General features: G+C 37.3%; 1 protein-coding gene across 3 annotated transcripts in view; it reads left to right on the plus strand.

Annotated features, from left to right (window-relative positions):
• Positions 1-18,847, plus strand: part of VAV3 (vav guanine nucleotide exchange factor 3) — a 396,323-nt gene that overhangs the window by 241,952 nt on the left and 135,524 nt on the right. The window lies entirely within an intron of this gene.

Raw genomic sequence — 18,847 nt, forward strand, 5'->3', positions numbered from 1 at the left:
GCAAGAAACGGGGTAGGTCCAACAGGAGGGTGGTGGTGGACTGTGGAGAACTTACTTGAGGGCTGAGCTGGTGGTGGCTGCAGCATTTTGATGGGATGTTCCCTATTTGTGTGGGAAGATAGCCCTGAAGGTGGATTTGTGTGGAGAGAAAACACCGAAGGGCACCAGCGCAGCGTAAGCGCAAGTTAGGGGAGGCTGTGATATCCGGTGGGCGCCTAATGCTTGTGGCTGGGAGGACAGGCAAGGCTCACAGGAGTAGCTCTCTTTTTGTTGTTGTTGTTTTCTGTTTTGCTCTTCATGGATAAATTTATTCTACAACAGCTTTTAAGATTCTCTTGTACGTCAAGTACCATTTATGGGGATACAAAATACAAATAAGATGTCCTCAAGTTGGATACAGATAGCCAACCAAAATTTACAAATAATTACAAAATAAGATGGCAGAGTCTATAATGGAGCCAAACAAAAAGGACCACAGAAACACTAAGGGATAAATTAAAAATCCTGCCTGAGAGTTCAAGAAAGTCTTCTCAAAGGAAAGAACATTTGAGCTGAGTCCTCAAGAATGAACAGGAATTCTCCAGTGGGAAAGGTCATTACGAGTATAACGATTAGAATTACTTAGTAAGTGTACAAAAAAAAAAAATGAGAGGATAGTAAGGCTTTCTGCAACTACTTTTCTAGATTAGAGGGTATCTAGTTCATTTCGTCACTCCTTAAAAGCAAGCCCAAGGTATCTTAAAGGAAGAAAGGGCGCCTCAGTGCTGCTCTTTGTCATAGAACCTCACTTCATGCCTGGGCTTGGGAAGCTCTGCAGGCCCAGGCACATCCTTGTATACTCAGCAAACAACCCTTCAAGGTCAGGGATTCCACTGATATTCTCAATGGACACTGTCTGGAACACACTAGTCATTCAGTAAATGTTTTTTGAAATAAGCCCATTTGTTAGAGTGTCTTGAAAATATTTTTTGAGGGTGTTTGGATTTTCTCTTTTGAGACAGACTGGCACAGGTGTCTGTTTCAAGTCAGCGAGACTGTTCCAGTTTTTGTCTTAGGAGTAGCCATTTGAGTTTTACTGTTCTGTGTGCTTTTTTTTTTTTTTTTGAGATGGAGTTTCGCTCTTGTTACCCAGGCTGGAGTGCAATGGCACGATCTTGGCTCACTACAACCTCCGCCTCCTGGGTTCAGGCGATTCTCCTGCCTCAGCCTCCTGAGTAGCTGGGATTACAGGCACGCGCCACCATGCCCAGCTAATTTTTTGTATTTTTAGTGGAGATGGGGTTTCACCATGTTGACCAGGTTGGTCTTGATCTCTTGACCTTGTGATCCACCCGCCTCGGCCTCCCAAAGTGCTGGGATTACAGGCTTGAGCCACCGCGCCCGGCCTCTGTGTGCTTTTTGACCTCATTTGGGAGTTTAAATTATTTCAAAATGGATAGAGAATGTAGAATAAAGAATCCCAAAATCACAGGACAATTTGAAGTTCATTGACAAGGATAGTGAGAAAAGTGTGCTCTGTAAAATATTTTACTCTGAGTTTCTCTAATGTAATTAGTTTTGAGGGGGGAAGAAAACCCAATATTCAGCAGTAAGGCAGGAATAGAGGATCAATCTAATATCTCACGGTGGAGAATGAAGCTGTGTTCAGGCTATTCTGCATATGCTGAAACTCTTAAGCACAACTGACTCTGCAGGAAATATGGTTGTCTCAAACCCCCGTTTACTGTCAGTTCTTTTGGACACACACACACAGCAAACTTCACCAGAATATTTGAAGTCTAGCCCAAATCTCAGGGTTTCTGGACTGTGATGCTAGTTTGTAACATTAGTACTTGCCTTCATCTGCCAAGAAGACATTTTAAAAGCCATTTGCAATTATGGGTCCATCTCAGGTTTGGGTTCATTTTCTTAAGGGAAGTATTGGCGGCTGCCTATTACCCCATATTGCTGGGTGGAGACACAAAGCAACAGGTTGAGTGAATGGTGACCCTCAGTCATTCTGAGTTTGCAGGAAGCTGAAAGCTAGGCTGAGATTTCTACTTCATGTGAGTAGTTTTACGTCAAGGCATCATGACTGATTGATTGATTGATTGCTCAGGAACAGCATTTAGAAGCTTCAAGTTTTTCCCTTCCTGTAAGGTAGCCTTGATACCTAGGTGTTGTGATTACCTTTGTGGAGAGAAGTAAACTTCTGGGTCTGTTTCTACCCGTCTGCTGTTGGGTTGAAAGCGCAGCTTGCATCATGTTCCTTTCCTTCTTAAGTGTCTGATGTGTTTCTCTGCTACAAGCACCCGTTTTCCTTCTGTATCCAGTCTTGTGCCCCTTATGCCTACCCTGCCCTGGTTCTAAACATGGGAATACCTTCCTTTTTCAGTGCTTTTCATCCATTCCTTCTGTCTCAAATGCTGACAATGTCACAGAAGCCCTAGACCTTGATAAAGGTTGTTGGCCATGCTGTTCTCATCTGTTCACTCCTGCCCTGCTCTGAAAGGTTCTGTAATACTAAGACAGACATATAATAGCAGCCAGTATCTTTGGATCAGTTTTCTTACTTTAATTATTCTGCTGAATGGACATACCCTCCCCTCACTTTCCTCCTCTACCATATCTCCAAATCTATTTGAATTCTGTTGACTTCATGTTTTCTCATGCCCTGATTCAGTTTCTTATGCCTAAACTTAGTCTTAAAGCATGAAGCCGTAAATAACTCTCCTGTCCACCCTAGAACTCTGGACATTAACTCAGAAACTTCCTGTAGCAAGCCTATGCTCTGTTCAGCTTATGCATGTAAACACTAATCTCTTCTGCTGTAATACAAGTTTTAGTCGTATCAGTTCTGCCCTGTGTATGCCCAGAATACGATAGCCAATTATCCTCTCATATCTTATCTTCTCTGATAGAGAAGTCAGAGTTGTTGCATTTTGCTCGCCACTGAGAAAGACAGTTCTGTGACAGCTTGACACGTGGCTCTCCAAGTCCTGCTCAAGTTCTCACTCCCTTCACAAATTGTTGATGTATGCGAGTCTTGTCTCCTCAAATGCATGGCAGGCTCATAGAGATGTATCTTCATAACCTGTAAGTCCCACTGGGCCTAGGATGCTACCAAAGCACTTTTAAAAGGCATTGCTGGTGGGCTTTTTGGTCACAGTAATGTTTATAGTGAATATCCTTCTTTAATACATATACTTAACATTTTTAAAATTGTACTTTAGGTTCTGGGGTACATGTGCAGATCATGCAGGATTGTTGTATAGGTACACACATGGCAAGGTGGTTTGCTGCCTCCATCCCCTCATCGCCTACATCTGGCATTTCTCCCCATGTTATCCCTCCCCAACCTCCCCATCCCCTGCTATCCCTCCCGTATTGCCCCCCAACAGAACCCAGTGTGTGATGCTCCCCTCCCTGTGTCCCTGTGTTCTCATTGTTCAACAGCCGCCTATGAGTGAGAACATGCTGTGTTTGATTTTCTGTTCTTGTGTCAGTTTGCTGAGAATGATGGTTTCCAGGTTCATCCATGTCCCTGCAAAGGACATGAACTCATCACTTTTTATGGCTGCATAGTATTCTATGGTGTACATGTGCCACATTTTCCTTGTCCAGTCTATCGTCGATGGGCATTTGGGTTGGTTCCAGGTCTTTGCTACTGTAAACAATGCCACTGTGAATACACATGTGCATGTGTCTTTACAGCAGAATGATTTATAATCCTTTGGATATATACCCAGTAATGGGATTGCTGGGTCAAATGGAATTTCTATTTCTAGGTCCTTGAGGACCACACTGTCTTCCACAATGGTTGAACTAGTTTACACTCCTACCAACAGTATAACAGTGTTCCTGTTTCTCCACATCCTCTCCAGTGTCTGTTATCTCCAGATTTTTAAATGATCACCATTCTAACTGGCGGGAAGTAGTATCTCAAGGTGGCTTTGATTTGCATTTCTCTAATAATCAGTGATGATGAGCATTTTTTCATATGTTTGTTGGCCTATATATGTCTTCTTTTGAAAAGTGTCTGTTCATGTCCTTCCCCACTTTTGGATGGGTTTGTTGTTTTTTTCTTGTAAATCTGTTTTAGTTTTTTGTAGATTCTGGATATTAACCCTTTGTCAGATGGGTAGATTGCAAAAATTTTTTCCCATTCTGTTGGTTGCTGGCTTACTCTAATGATTGTTTCTTTTGCCATGCAGAAGCTCTGGAGTTTAATTAGGTCCCATTTGTCTATTTTGGCTTTTGTTGTCAATACTTTTGTTGTTTTAGTCATGAAGTCCTTGCCTATGCCTATGTCCTGAATGGTTTTGCCTAGGTTTTCTTCTAGGGTTTTTATGGTGTTAGGTCTTATGTTTAAGTCTTTAATCCATCTGGAGTTAATATTAGTGTAAGGTGTCAGGAAGGGGTCCAGTTTCTGCTTTCTGCACATGGCTAGCCAGTTTTCCCAACACCATTTATTTATTAAACAGATAATTTATTTATTAAACAGAGAATCCTTTTCCCATTGCTTGTCAAAGATGAGATGGTTGTAGATGTGTGGTATTGCCTCCAAGACCTCTGTTCTGTTCCATTTGTCTATATCTCTGTTTTGGTACCAGTACCATGCTGTTTTGATTACAATAGCCTTGTAGTATAGTTTGAAATCAGGTAGCGTGATACCTCCAGCTTTGTTCTTTTTGCTTAGAGTTGTCTTGGCTATGTGGGCTCTCTTTTGGTTCCATGTAAAGTTTAAGGTGGTTTTTTTTCCAGTTCTGTGAAGAAGGTCAATGGTAGCTTGATGGGGATAGCATTGAATCAATAAATTACTTTGGGCAGTATGGCTATTTTCATGATATTCATTCTTCCTAACCATGAGCATGGAATGTTTCTCCATCTGTTTGTGTCCTCTCTTATTTCCTAGAGCAGTGATTTGTAGTTCTTCTTGAAGAGGTCCTTCACATCCTTTGTTAGTTGTATTCCTAGGTATTTTATTCTCTTTGTAGCAATTGTGAATGGCAGTTCGTTCTTGATTTGGCTCTCTGTTACTCTGTTATTGGTGTATAGGAATGCTTGTGACTTCTGCACATTGATTTTGTATCCTGAGAGTTTGCTGAAGTTGCTTATCAGTTTAAGGAGATTTGGGGCTGAGATGATAGGGTCTTCTAAATATACAATCATGTCATCTGCAAATAGAGACAATTTGACTTCCTCCTTTCCTAATTGAATACTCTTTATTTTTTTTTTCTTGCCTAATTGCTCTGCCTAGAACTTCCAATACAATATTGAATAGGAGGGGTAAAAGACGGCATCCTTGTCTAGTGCCAGATTTCAAAGGGAATGCTTCCAGTTTTTGCCCATTCAGTATGATATTGGCTGTAGTTTTTTTGTAAATAGCTTTTATTATTTTGAGATATGTTCCTCTGATACCTAGTTTATTGAGAGTTTTTTAGCATAAAGGTGCTGTTGAATTTTGTGGAAGGCCTTTTCTGCATCTATAGAGATAATCATGTGGTTTTTGTCTTTGGTTCTGTTTATGTGATGTATTAACATTTATAGACTTGTGTATGTCGAACCAGCCTTGCATTCCCAGGATGAAGCCTACTTGATTGTGATGGATAAGCTTTTTGATGTGCTGTTGCAGTCGGTTTGCTAGTATTTTATTGAAGATTTTTGCATCTATGTTCATCATGGATATTAGCCTGAATTTTTCTTTTCTTGTTGAGTCTCTGCCAGGTTTTGGTATCAGGATGATGTTGATCTCATAAAATGATTAGGGAAGGATTCCCTCTTTTTGGATTGTTTGGAATAGTTTCAGAAGGAATCGTACCAGCTCCTCTTTGTACGTCTGGTAGAATTCAGCTGTGAACCCTCCTGTACCTGGACTTTTTTTGGTGGGTAGGCTATTAATTGCTGCCTCAACTTCAGCCATTGTTATTGGTCTGTTAAAGGTTTCAATCTTCCTGGTTTAGCCTTGGGAGGGTGCAAGTGTCCAGGAATTTATCCATTTCTTCCAGGTTTACTGGTTTATATGCATAGATTTGTTTGTGATAATCTCTGATGATGGTTTGTATTTCTGTGGAATCTGTGGTGATATCCCCTTTTTTTGTTTTTTATTGCATCTATTTGATTCTTCTCCCCCCCTTTTTTTTTATTAATCTGGCTAGTGGTTTATTTTGTTGATCTTTTCAAAGAACCAGCTGTCTCTATCTCCTCCAGTTCTGCTCTGATCTTAGTTATTTCTTGTCTTCTGCTAGGTTATGAAAGGGTGTCAATTTTAGATCTTTCCTTGTTTTTCACGTGGGGGAATTTATATGAGTCTGATGGGCTTCCCTGTTTTGGTAACCTGATCTTTCTCCCTGGCTGCACTTAGCATTTTTTACTTTATTTCAACCCTGGTGAATCTGAGATTATATGCCTTGGAGTTGCTCTTCTTGAGAAATATCTTTGTGGTGTTCTCTATATTTCCCGGACTTGTATGGTGGCCTGCCTTGCTAGGTTGGGGAAGTTCTCCTGGATAATATCCTGAAGAGTGTTTTCCAGCTTGGATTCATTTTCCCCGTCACATTCAGGTATACCTATCAAATGTAGATAGGTCTTTTCACATAATCATCACATATTTCTTGGAGCCTTTGTTCATTTCTTTTCACTCTTTTTTCTCTATTCTTGCCTTCTCATTTTATTTCACTGAGTTGATCTTCAGTTTCTGATATCCTTTTATCTGCTTGGTCGATTCAGCTATTGAAACCTGTTTATGCTCGCAAAGTTCTCTTGCTGTGTTTTTCAGCTTCATCAAGTCATTTATATTCTTCTCTAAGCTGTTTATTCCAGTTAGCATCTCATCTAACCTTTTTTCTAGATTCTTAGTTTATTTGCATTGAGTTAGCACATGTTCTTTTAGCTGTGAGAAGTTTCTTGTTACCCACCTTCTGAAGCCTGTTTCTGTCGATTCATCTTATTCATTCTTCATCCATCTTTGAACCCTACCTGGTGAGGAGTTGTGATCCGTTGGAGGAGGAGAGGCATTCTGGTTTTTGGTGTTTTCATCCTTTTTGCACTGGTTTCTTCCCATCTTAGTGACTTTATCTACCTGTGGTCTTTGTAGTTGGTGACTTTCAGATGGGGTCTCTGAGTGGACATCCTTTTTGTTAATGTTGAGGCTATTTCTTTCTGTTTCTTAGTTTTCCTTCTAACAGTCAGGCCCCTCTGCTGTAGGACTGCTGGAGGTTCACTCCAGACCCTGCTTGCTTGGGGATCATCTGTGGTGGCTGCAGAACAGTAAGGATTGCTGCCAGTTTCTTCTTCCGTTATCTTCCTCCCAGAAGGGTACCTGCCAGATGTTGGCCTGAGCTCTTTTTGAGGTGTCTCTTTGGGTATACAGGGGTCAGGGGGCTGCTTGAGGAGACAATCTGTTCCTTATAAGAGCTCAAGTGCTGTGCAGGGAGCTCCATTGTTCCATTCAGAGCTGCTGCTGGGCAGGTATCTTTAAGTCTGCTGCAGTGGAACTCATAACCACCTCTTTTCCCAGGTGCTCTGACCTAGGAAGGTTGGCTTTGTTTGTAAGTTCCTGATGTGCTGCTGCCTTTTTTCAGAGATGCCCTGCCCCGCACGGGGCAGTCTAGTCGCAGTCTGCCAGCAGAGGTGTTGCTGAGCTGCTGCAGGCTCTGCCCAACTGCTGTGTGAATTGCCTCAGTATTAGCAGACTGATTTGGTAGCAGTGGATGTCCTTCCCCCCAGTGCTGGGTCTAGCTGCACTTGCTGCAAAACTCTTATTTAATCCAGATCATTTCAGATTGCTTGTTTTGTGGGGATGGTACCAACTGAGCCAGATCACCTGGCTCCCTGTCTCTGCCCCCTTCCTTTCAGTTGAATGGGCAGCTCTGTCTCCCAGGTGTTCCAGGCACCAGTTGAAACTGCCGCCCAGATTTGTGTGAGTTTCTGTGCACCAACCCGGGGCACCAGCTGTGCTAAAATCACTTGTTGCTTTTCAGCATGGGAATCTCCTGGTCTGTGGGCAGTGAAAACTTGTTTGGAAATGCAGTGAGCACTCACCCTCTGCATTGTTCTTGCTGGGAACTTCACTCTGGAGCTTCTCCTATTCAGCCATCTTGGATCCTCCCTATATTTAACATTTTAAAGTTCTTTTTCTGAAGAGTGATTTTTTGTTTTGATAGATGATAGTGGCCTTGATTCATGCCAGATTTACAGACATCCTGGACAATTTATACTGAGTTTCTGCACGTAGAGTTTAGTATACAACTGAGACTTTGTATCTGAAGGATGGAATGTTGATTAAAAAGCCTTTTTTATGCATAATCATTTTAGAATTTGAAGAGGAAAACTTTACAAAGCTTCTCAGATTACCTATCAGATTTCTTTCTTTTGTTCCCTAATATTACCTTGTAACAATACCATCTCCATCTCCATATGCTTCTAAAGCACATTAATTCCACAGCAAACTTCATATTGTGAGACATAATTTAAAATGTGATACAATTTAAATTCAGTGTGCCAGCTCAGCATTCCTAATTCATGTTATCTACAGTGTTTGAATTATAGTTCAGATTTATTGGACCAGAGATTGAGAAAATCCAAATTCTCTAGGATCGATTTCTCACATGGAATGGCTGACACAGTGGGTGACATGTTGCTGTTTAAAACAGAACTTTGAGATCTTCCCACCCCTGTTCAGTGATAAGAGAATGAACAATGCATTTTAATGGAAAAATTGAACTAAAGCAAGATAGTTCAAATTAACTGGAGAACCATGGCTCCAGAAAAATTCACTATTGTATTCCTAGAGTTTGAAAATGACTAGCACATAATAGACACTCAATTAATTTGTTGAATACATGACCAAGTAAATTGTATTATAAGCAAAAAGTAGTTTTAATATACTTATTACATGCTTAATACAAGAAAAGTGTTATCTCAATTTATTCAGGATATGGTAATGGGTAGATCATCTTTTAAACTGCTCTAACTTGATGAGGCCTCTAGCTTTCCACTAAATTTTTGTCACTTATGATAGCAATAATGATAATAGAAGTAGCATCTAGCATTTATGTAATGCTTTTTATCATTTAGTAAATACTATTTATTTATTAAAACACACACATGTATGTTCTCACTTGTCTTCACAACAAATTTGAGTGATCGGTGGAACAGGTTCTAAAGAAATGTGGGATCCCTCTTCCTTCTCCCACTCCTGGATGTTGGCCTTATACAGCAGGAAGAGCAGATAGAATTCTTTGATTGGTGGGGAAACTAAAAATAGAAATAATACTTTATGTGCCAAAAGCCACACATTAAGTTTGTAATAAATATAAACCTAAATTACAGATAGTCTGACAATTTTTCCACTTTAAATTTGTTATAGATTTAACTGTCTTTACATTTCATTCAATAATTTCTTTCAATGCCACTGAAATGCAGTGATGGATGTATATTTAAAATTACTATAAAGCCAATGTTGAATGAAATAAAGAAGTGTAATATATAGTAGATAAGAAAATACTATTTTTCAGAGCCACGCATGATCTGATTTTTATCAGTATTTTGAAAGTATTTATTCTTTTCTCTAGATAAAAGACTGTACGTGATTTGGAATATAAGGAATAAGATCTGGTTGTGGTTTATAGGTCTCTCTTGTTTTCATTCCTTTTATGACTCCTTAGGAATATGTGAAGGTGTCCCTTCTGAACTCTTTTTTTTAACTTGGTTTTTGAAGGACCTGTTTGTTTTTTGTTTTCTTGACCTTTTAAATAACCAGCCCCATAATTAGTATGCTGTGGTGTTATGGGAACAAATTATGAAAACACAAGGATTTAGGACAGTTTACTGAAAGATTATGTGAATACATCTTTTGTACTGATTTGGAGGATTTAATTTCAAAATATAAGATATTTTAAAAGTAAATACTTGAGTTTTATTCTGAAAATTTTCATATTAATGAAAGAAAGAAAAACCTATCACTTAATGAGAGCTTTAAAATTGTATCTTATGGGAAAGTCTAACTTTCCTTTAAGACAAATAAAAGCATCAGTTTTATTTCAAGATTTTGGCTAAGATTTTACTTGGTTAAAGAATATTTTCTCAGAACTGGAGATTTTAGGAGTGCCTATGACTTGACAGAAACAATTGGGTTAGACTATTCTGATGTTCTTTAATGGTTAGTTGGTAATACTAAAGGAATAGGACATATTTTGGTAAATTGGATGCATGGTCCGGTTAGCTTAATCATCTGTCTTGCATGCTGGGGACTATATGGAGAGTGATTCCTGTCCATCATAGTGTTGGTCTCAGATCAATGTCTATTTCAAACACCTTCAGGTCTCCTTTGGTCTCTAGGATTTACATATTTGTCTGACTTATCTTTAGTTTTGATGGAAACATAAATCATGTAAGCAAACATCTATTAAGGTAATAGTTTTTTGTTTCAGAAATGTCTTCTAAAGTGTTTGGCCTGATACTTCTAGAGCTAGTATTTGAATATTTGGCACAAATATTTGCCTTATCTACATATAAATTTCATATGTTTAGAATAATTAGTTCTTAAGTTCAAAAGATGCTTGACTAGCCAAAATGTGCTATCTGACTTTACAGGAGATGATGAGTGTTTAAGTGATGATACACAAATGGAATATGTCCTGAAAGGCCCCACATAGAATTGATATTATTAATACTTTGGTAGTATGTCCTTGGCTCAAATCAAGAAAAGATAGAAAGGGAAGGCACATAGTTATATTTCTAATGATGTCAGTGAAGACATTGGTTATATATCACACAATTTCCCTTTTATGAAAACCTTTCAGAGTATTTCTTTTCTTTTATCTTTTCCTTTTTTAGCCAATTTGATATGTGAAATGATAGCTTGTAATTTAAACATACATTTCTTTTGGATACTAATACATATTTTATGTACTGATTTTTTTTTTTTTTTTTTTTTTATAAATTGCCCTGCTAATTTTCTTGCTATTTTTCCAATTGGGATGTTCATTTTTTTTTTTCTAAAGGACTTTCAGTGGCACTTACATATTGCAAGGACAGTAATCTTTTACCCTACATATTATAAACATTTTTCTGCTTTCTCTTCTAATTTTTTATTTAAATTTTTTTAAATTTAAATAAAACTTTGGTTTTGTTTTTTTAAGGGAAAATAAGCCCAGCCATCTTTGATTTACTTTTATTTCCTTTAAAGATTATGTAAGTAGTTGTCAATATTTTCTCCAAATACTTCTATTGTTGTTTTTTGTTTAAAATAAATTTCAGGTTTCTGTCTAAATTTTACATTTAGGTATAGAATATAAGCCTCATGAAGGCAGCAGTTTTGTCTATCTTATTCCTTATCACTGGCTATTCTCATGGCACATCATAGGCATGTAATATATGTTTGTCAAATAGTATAAATCTTTATCTCAACTTTGTATTGTTATAAAATGTGATAGAAATGTAGCTTTCTTAACCGTTTTAGAAAGCTGGACATGCACTTTTAAGTTATATTTAAATCTGCTGTTTTTCCTCTGACCCGACATTCTTCCTCTTGCTTTCCACTTGTTTCTGTAGAAAATCCTTCTGTGGCAATACACTGACAAGGTCATATTCTACTTTTCAAGTTTTCCTAACACGATCTTTCTTTGTAGCACATATCATAGCTGCAGTTTCACAATCGTTTGTGGAATTATTTAAATGTTCTTCTCCCTGCCCCCTCCCCACAATCCATCGTTAGGCAGGGACTTATTTTTGTTCATCATCATATCCCACTGCATGGTACATATTAGATAATACAGTTTTTTAAATGAGTATTTTATATTTTGAATAGACTAATAAACTGCCACAAAAATCATATATCACGACCTTGCACATTATTTGGTCCCCTTCAAGACTTTACATTTTTTATTATTGTTCTTACTGTCCGTTTTATTATCAGTCCCATATAAATTTAATAACTATACCTTAAAAAAATCTTTTAGTATTTCTTAGGTTACGATGGCTTCCCATATATTCTCTACAACAGGTGTGTCCAATCTTTTAGCCTCCCTGGACCACATTGGAAGAAGAAGAATTGTCTTGGGCCACATATAAAATGCACTAACAATAATGATAGCTGATGAGCTTTAAAAAATCACACCAAAAATCTCATAATTTTTTAAGAAAGTTTATGAATTTGTGTTGAAGAGTTTGCTCTACAGTAATTCACTACTTTAAAAAATTTTCCAACGATTCTCACACATTTATCTTCAAGTTCTATTTTTATAATCATTTGTCAAGTTAAATCTCATTGTATTTTTGTGTGTGTGTGTGTGTGTATGTGTGTGTGTGTGTGTGTGTGTGTGTGTGCATGAGAGAGAGAGAGAGAGAGAGAGAGAGAAGTGGGGGAGAGAGAGACAGCGACAGAGACAGACAGAGAATGTGTGTTGGTTTGCAGGAAATGAGTTGTTTTAACTCTGTAAATTAACTTGGAGAGAGGTTGTGTATTTATAATAAGACAGGAGCTTGCTATGTGGCTTTTAATTTCTTGAATGCTTTTATTTCTCTCAGTTAATTTAAAAACTTTTGACAGATACAGGTGAGGGGACGGAAGGCAGCAAACCACACTGCCATGTGTGTACCTATGCAACAATCTTGCATGTTCTTCAAATGTACCCCAAAACCTAAAATGCAGTAAAAAAAAAAAAAAAGAAAAACTTTTTATAGAACCTAAACATTTTATGTTAGGGTTTTTCTTAGACATTTTCACGCAGAAACCAGTTAACATAGGAGGCTCGAATTTGCTTTCTTCAGAAGGATCTGCTTGCAGGGTTGTCTTATCCTTAGCTGTCATCTGAGAACTTGGCTTTGGAATGTTCCCTGTCATACTAAGTGATAAGGTTATTTGGTGTGCCAGGTTTACTCTATTTCATTGTGCCAATCTGCCTAGACTTAAAAAATGTGATTTATAGTGAGCACTCACTTCCTTCTGGGATTTTTTTGAAGATTGTGGCTGAATATGTAGGCAGAGAGTGTCTATGTGACCAGTCCCTCTTTGAACTCTGAGTCTCGAGGGTTTTTTTTCCAGACACAGATGCAATATGCATTACTGCATTTCTCTGCTAGAGAGCATTAGAAACTTATACAGGGATCTCTTCATGTACCACTTGATATCTCATCTCTCATTGCTTGTATCACTTTTAATGTCTTCTCTTAGTTTTTCCCAATAGTCCCAATAATGTCATCTCCAAATGAAAATTCTGTATACTTCTTTTTACAGTATTTATCCTTTACATTCATTTTTCTTGTCATATTACAGTGATTAGATCTTCCAGAACAACATTGAAAAATACAGGTGACTTCAAAGCTTTATTTTCAATATATTTGTAATAGTGTTTTATATTAGATATGTTTTCTATTATTTTTAGTTTAATATTCTTTATCATAGTAAGAAACTATCTCTCAATGTCTGGTTAGTTTCATTATTAGCACACAATACATTTTATTAAAAGTCTTTTTTGATCTGTTGAGACAACCCAATTTTTTTGTTCTTTATTAATGTGATAAATTGTCACATACATTTTAAAAGCTGTATTTAAAAAGAGTCATGATATGGATAAGTATCCTGAAGATAATAAACTATCATATTATTTTAAATGATTTTTAAATCTTGCTATGGAAAAGATTAACAAGTAGTATGCTTCTTGTAATTTATTGCCACTTAATTAATAGAAGTTAACGGAAGGATGCACAAAGAGATCCATCTTGTTATATCATGGAGAAAAAGAAATTTTATATATTAATAATAAACAAATAAGATTGTTCAGCGTTTTCTTAAAGGACATTCTCAAAGAAGTAATCTGTATTTAGTATCTGGCAAAATGAATATTTTCTATATTTTTGCAATACAAACACACTCAAAGCTATGTGTGTGAATACATTTTTATAAATCTACATTTTTTTTTAGTACACAAAAAGCCTGTTGCATTCGGACAGGTTTTTTGAAGCACTGACATTTGCTTCCAGCTCTCTTATTTTTACTTTCAATGCAATATGATGAAATAAACTATTTTACATATACTATATAATTGCCATAATGTTCATACTGGTAATACTTGATTGTTAATACTGATAGAGCATGAGACAGCATGATGTCCTAAATTGATTCTCATCTTATTTCCTCTGTAATTGGCCATGATCATTACAGAAGATTTCATCTTGCTAGGATTTGCTTTCTGTATTCTATAACTATATTTCTAAAATGATATAGAGATTTAAAAATTCACAGTTAAAATAGACAAAAATGTTTATTTTAAGCATATGTTTTTAAAAATAATATGTACTATTATTTTACATTGTATTACTAACTATACTGTCATACTTATTACTGAAATATGAGTACCATTACAGTTTTTTGTGAAAATATTATATTAATCTGTTCTCTCACTGCTAATAAAGACATACCTGAGAGTGGATAATTTATTTAAAAGAAAGTTTAATTGACTCAGTTCAGCATGGCTGGGGAGGCCTCAAGAAACTTACAGTCATGGTAGAAGGGGAGGCAATCACGTCCTTCCTCACATGGGAGCAGGAAGGAGAAGAATGATTGCCCAGTGAAGGGGGAAGCCCCTTATAAAATCATCAGATCCTGTGAGAACTAACTCAGTATCATGAGAACAGGATAGGGGAAACCACCTCCATGATTCAGTTATCTCCACCTGGTCCCTCCCACAACACGTAGGGATTATGGGAACTGTAATTCAAGATAAGATTTGGGTGGGGACACAGCCAAACCATATCAAAGATTAAATATTTCTCACAATGAAGAGAGGCTATATATGAGTAAATATAATTTTTAAGATTTAGTGGAAATTTAGTGAATCATGATTTTCTTCAGTGTTCTTTCACATTAAGTGATAAAATTTTTTGGCTTAATAAAGTGTCTCTGTCTCTACTTCTTCCATCTTTCTATCTGATAATATGGCACAAGGCAGCTTTTGAAAACAAATGAAGAAATACTACAGTAAAAGCATATTTTCCTGATTTCTATCAGCTGTTAATATCTAGCATTAATTTTCCTGGTAGACTGTTTGATGTCAATAAAGAGGAGACAGGTAAAAAGGAGAAGACACACCCTTCACATAGGTCAGTGGGGAAGTGGACATACAAGTACTTTTAATGCTACTTTTAGGGCTTTACGAAGTTACTGAAAGCCTAGGAGGTCTACTCAACTGGGCATCAGATGTTATGTAAAGTGTTGTGGAGGCTGATGTATTTTAATTTCAGCATTGCTCCCATCTGCTTCTCTGGTAACTGGCCCTGATAAACCTATCTAACATTATTGTCTAGTGTGTCTATATTAGGGTCCTCTAGAGAAGCAGAACAACTAGGATAGGGTGTGGTGGGTAGGTGTGTGGATGTGTGGGTGTGTATATGTGTTTGTATGGAATCAAACAAGTTTGGTTTGTATGAGTTTTTGAGGAGGTATTTTTAAGGTTGAATTGGCTGAAATTGGCCACAATTTCAGGGAATGAAAAATCAAATCAGAGGATTGGTTAAGAGAAAATGAATATGTGGTGGGTGTGAGGGAGAGGAAAAAGTTCACTGTGATTCTGAAATTCCTAGGTTAGAATGGAGTAAATGAATCAGCTATGTCAGGAAATACATGGGAATCGAGTTTTGAATGTGCTGCATTTGAGATGCCCGAGGAGCAGTTGGGAATGCGTATCTAGAGAACAAAGAGGTTCAGGCTAGGGGGAATGTGGGGTCCTCAGCTTAGGCCTGTGGTGGAGCCAGGTGAGAAGAAGAGAGCAGGTAGGGAGAACATGTAAACCGATATGAAGCCCTAAGTATCAACATGCCTTGCCCTATAAATATTTGATTGCCTGATTAGTTATATTAATAATGAATTTTATGTGAAGCAAAAGAAATGGGAACATTTGAGTAATCTACAGAATTCCTCTAATATTCTCAAAAGTAAATTGTCATATGTTAAGGCAGATCACTAACCTGTAATTATTTATGTATATCAGCATGACTGAGTGAGTTAACTAATCTGTTTGACGCTCAGCACTCATCTGTAGACAACCTAACCCCATGACTGGTTTCACTATATCTTCTTGTGTCTTACTGTAAGGAAATCTCTATGTAGTAGCAGTGGAGTTGTTTGTTTGTTTGTTTTCTCTCAACTAAATGTGATGTCAATCCTGTATAAAATCTCACTTCTTTCCTTGGCCCCTGCAAACCTATCTCATCTCTTTGATAATTTGGCTCCAGCTGAAGGAGGCTTCTTACTGTTCCTGTCTAAGGGCCTGCACACATAGTAGTTACTCAATAAATACTTCTGAAATGGATGAATGACTCTGCCTTGTAGATTTGTTCTGAGAAGTAAACGTAAAAAAGTATGTGAAGAGCCTAATGCTGTACCTGGTGCATTAGAGGTGTGAAATAAATACCCCTTTTGACCATTTTATTTTTTGTTTCTCCAAATCTGTAACCCTGACATTTCTGTCCTTTTCTGCTCCAATCTACTTTCCCAGCCCTTCTCCTCCAGCCAGCTTGCTGTCTGGTTTCTGCACCCCCACAGGCCATGGACCATGTGATCTCTTCAGTTCACATTTAGTATGGCTTCACGAGGCAGACTTTTGACATTAATTAAATTCTTACCTGTTTGGAACTTATTTACATGAATTTCTGGCTGAAGGAGACATACTTCTGTTTGAAAACTCCAGGCTGATGAATTTTTTAAGTTGCCAGGGCTCATTGAATGAAGCCATACTAAGTATGAATTGAAAAGATCACAATTTCACATGTGGGGTTTTTCACATGTGTCCTCTCTTGAGTAACCCTATTTCTTATTACATGTAAATAATTATATATGAATTCCTAATCCCAAGGACACTGAGCCTATAAGTCATTGTGCTGGAGATTCTCAGAATAATGAGTATCCTCTGGGGACTTGGTCAGAGACCTGCAAAGGGAGTCTTTACCACTCACAAAGCACTATCATGATTGCACCATTATTATATGGATTGGAATCAACACTTTATAAATTGTAGCCAACATTGATTGAACACTCTGGGTCAGGCAGTATTCTAAGAACTTTACATGTATCACTTTATGAGTTTGGTTTTATTAGTATTCCTGTTTTACACTTACTAATTTGCCTAAGGTCACTCTGCTACTGTTTGGCAAGTTAGGATGTTAGCCCAGGTGGTCTAGTTTCAGATTCCTGTCCTTACCTGTGCTTTTTATTCAATACTGCCTTAGCAGCAGTTTCGGAGTCATAGAATTAACATCTATTCTTTAGGGTTTGAGTCTAGATTTTAAAAATAATATACCATTATAGTTTTCAAATAATTCTAATAGTTTCTTTCTACTCTGTACCTGCGACTTCAAGTCTTTTTTCCCCATAAGGCAGCTACTGTTAGCAATATATGCAGAACCTTCTTCATCACAAATTTTTTATAAAACATCTTAGTGTGCTTGTGATTCCCCCTTTCAGTTGTTTGTTTTCTGAAAGTTCAGCTTATTCGTAGTTGGTGAACGTTTTAAATACCAATGGTCCAGACACGACTCCAGTACGTTTGTGTGTGCACGTGTATGTTCCCTCTGTGTCTGTGGCAGACTTTTGAAATCAGTTAAAGTCTTACCTGTTTGGAACTTATTTACATGAGTTTCTGTCTGAAGGAAATGTACTTCTGTTTTAGAACTCCAGTCCGATAAGTTTTTTTTAAGTTGCTAGGACTCAAACTTATTTGACAAATCATCTATGACCCTATCACCTTGACTCTCAGAAACAAATGAACCAATAGCCCTTTCTGGCTAAGGAAATGGGTTTTGATGGAGTTTTCAATGCTTGTTTATGGACTCAAGAATCAAATGTTTTCTAAACAATGCGAAGAAAGTTTTGTGTCTAGATCTTTATATTTTCTCTGCGTTTCCTTTTCTGCAGAAAAGCTCTGTAATTTTTAATCAGTAACACAAAAATGCCTCTATGGAAATGTCCGTAATTCTCAGCATGCAGTGGAACATTTTCCTAAAAAGTGAGATCACCAGAAGCAGAGAGCAGAGGAATCCCAGATGGCACTAATATTTGATTTCATTTTTAGCACGCTCATATTCAGCAGATGGATGGGAAGGCTGACCTCTCTGACACTTCTGCATCACTGCCTGCTACTCCAATTGCCTTTGTGAATGTTTTTTCATAAGGCTTCTCCTGGTACCTCGGAGATTGATGCCTGGTTGCCTGCCTGTGTTATGCTTCATTTCACCAGGGTTCTGTGTGGTTGAGAGTTGCTTTATTTTATAAAAGGGGAAATCCTGGCTCATCAGTATCTCAGGCTTCTCCTACAATCTCTCAAATTGTGTGTAACGTCTTAGAACACAACATCTTAGCTTTCTACGTGCACCCCTGATTTGTATCCATCTTTAACGAATCCTACTCTAATTTTTCCACTTTCTTTTGCCACTGAAAATATAGCAAAAACCACAGTTACTTTTGTACCAACCTAAATAGCTAACTCAAGAATAATGTAAAAAAAAAGTTAAAATACCTACTAAGCACAAAAATTTGAATATTTTAATGCAAATATTGCTGATCTCTTCCTTGAGCTATAGTTTCAGTGGCCAAGAACAAAGAGCTGAGTTAAGAGTTTCCAATCATTCCATTTTCCTTAAGGGTAAGCTTTACTTTAGAGTAAATTTCTATATTCTTATTTGTAAGCTAGTGATATTATTCATGCCAGGCAGTTAGGATTGGTGTGAAGATTAAATGAAGAAATGAATGTCATATGGTCATCACAGTATCTGGCACAGAGTAAATGCACAAAGAATATTGGTTCGTGTTGTGCAAAATAACTTTTGTATATATAATATAAATATAAAATGAATGATAAATTATTTGTTT

Source organism: Saimiri boliviensis, chromosome 11 (assembly GCF_048565385.1).
Source record: "Saimiri boliviensis isolate mSaiBol1 chromosome 11, mSaiBol1.pri, whole genome shotgun sequence".
NCBI lineage: Eukaryota > Metazoa > Chordata > Mammalia > Primates > Cebidae > Saimiri > Saimiri boliviensis.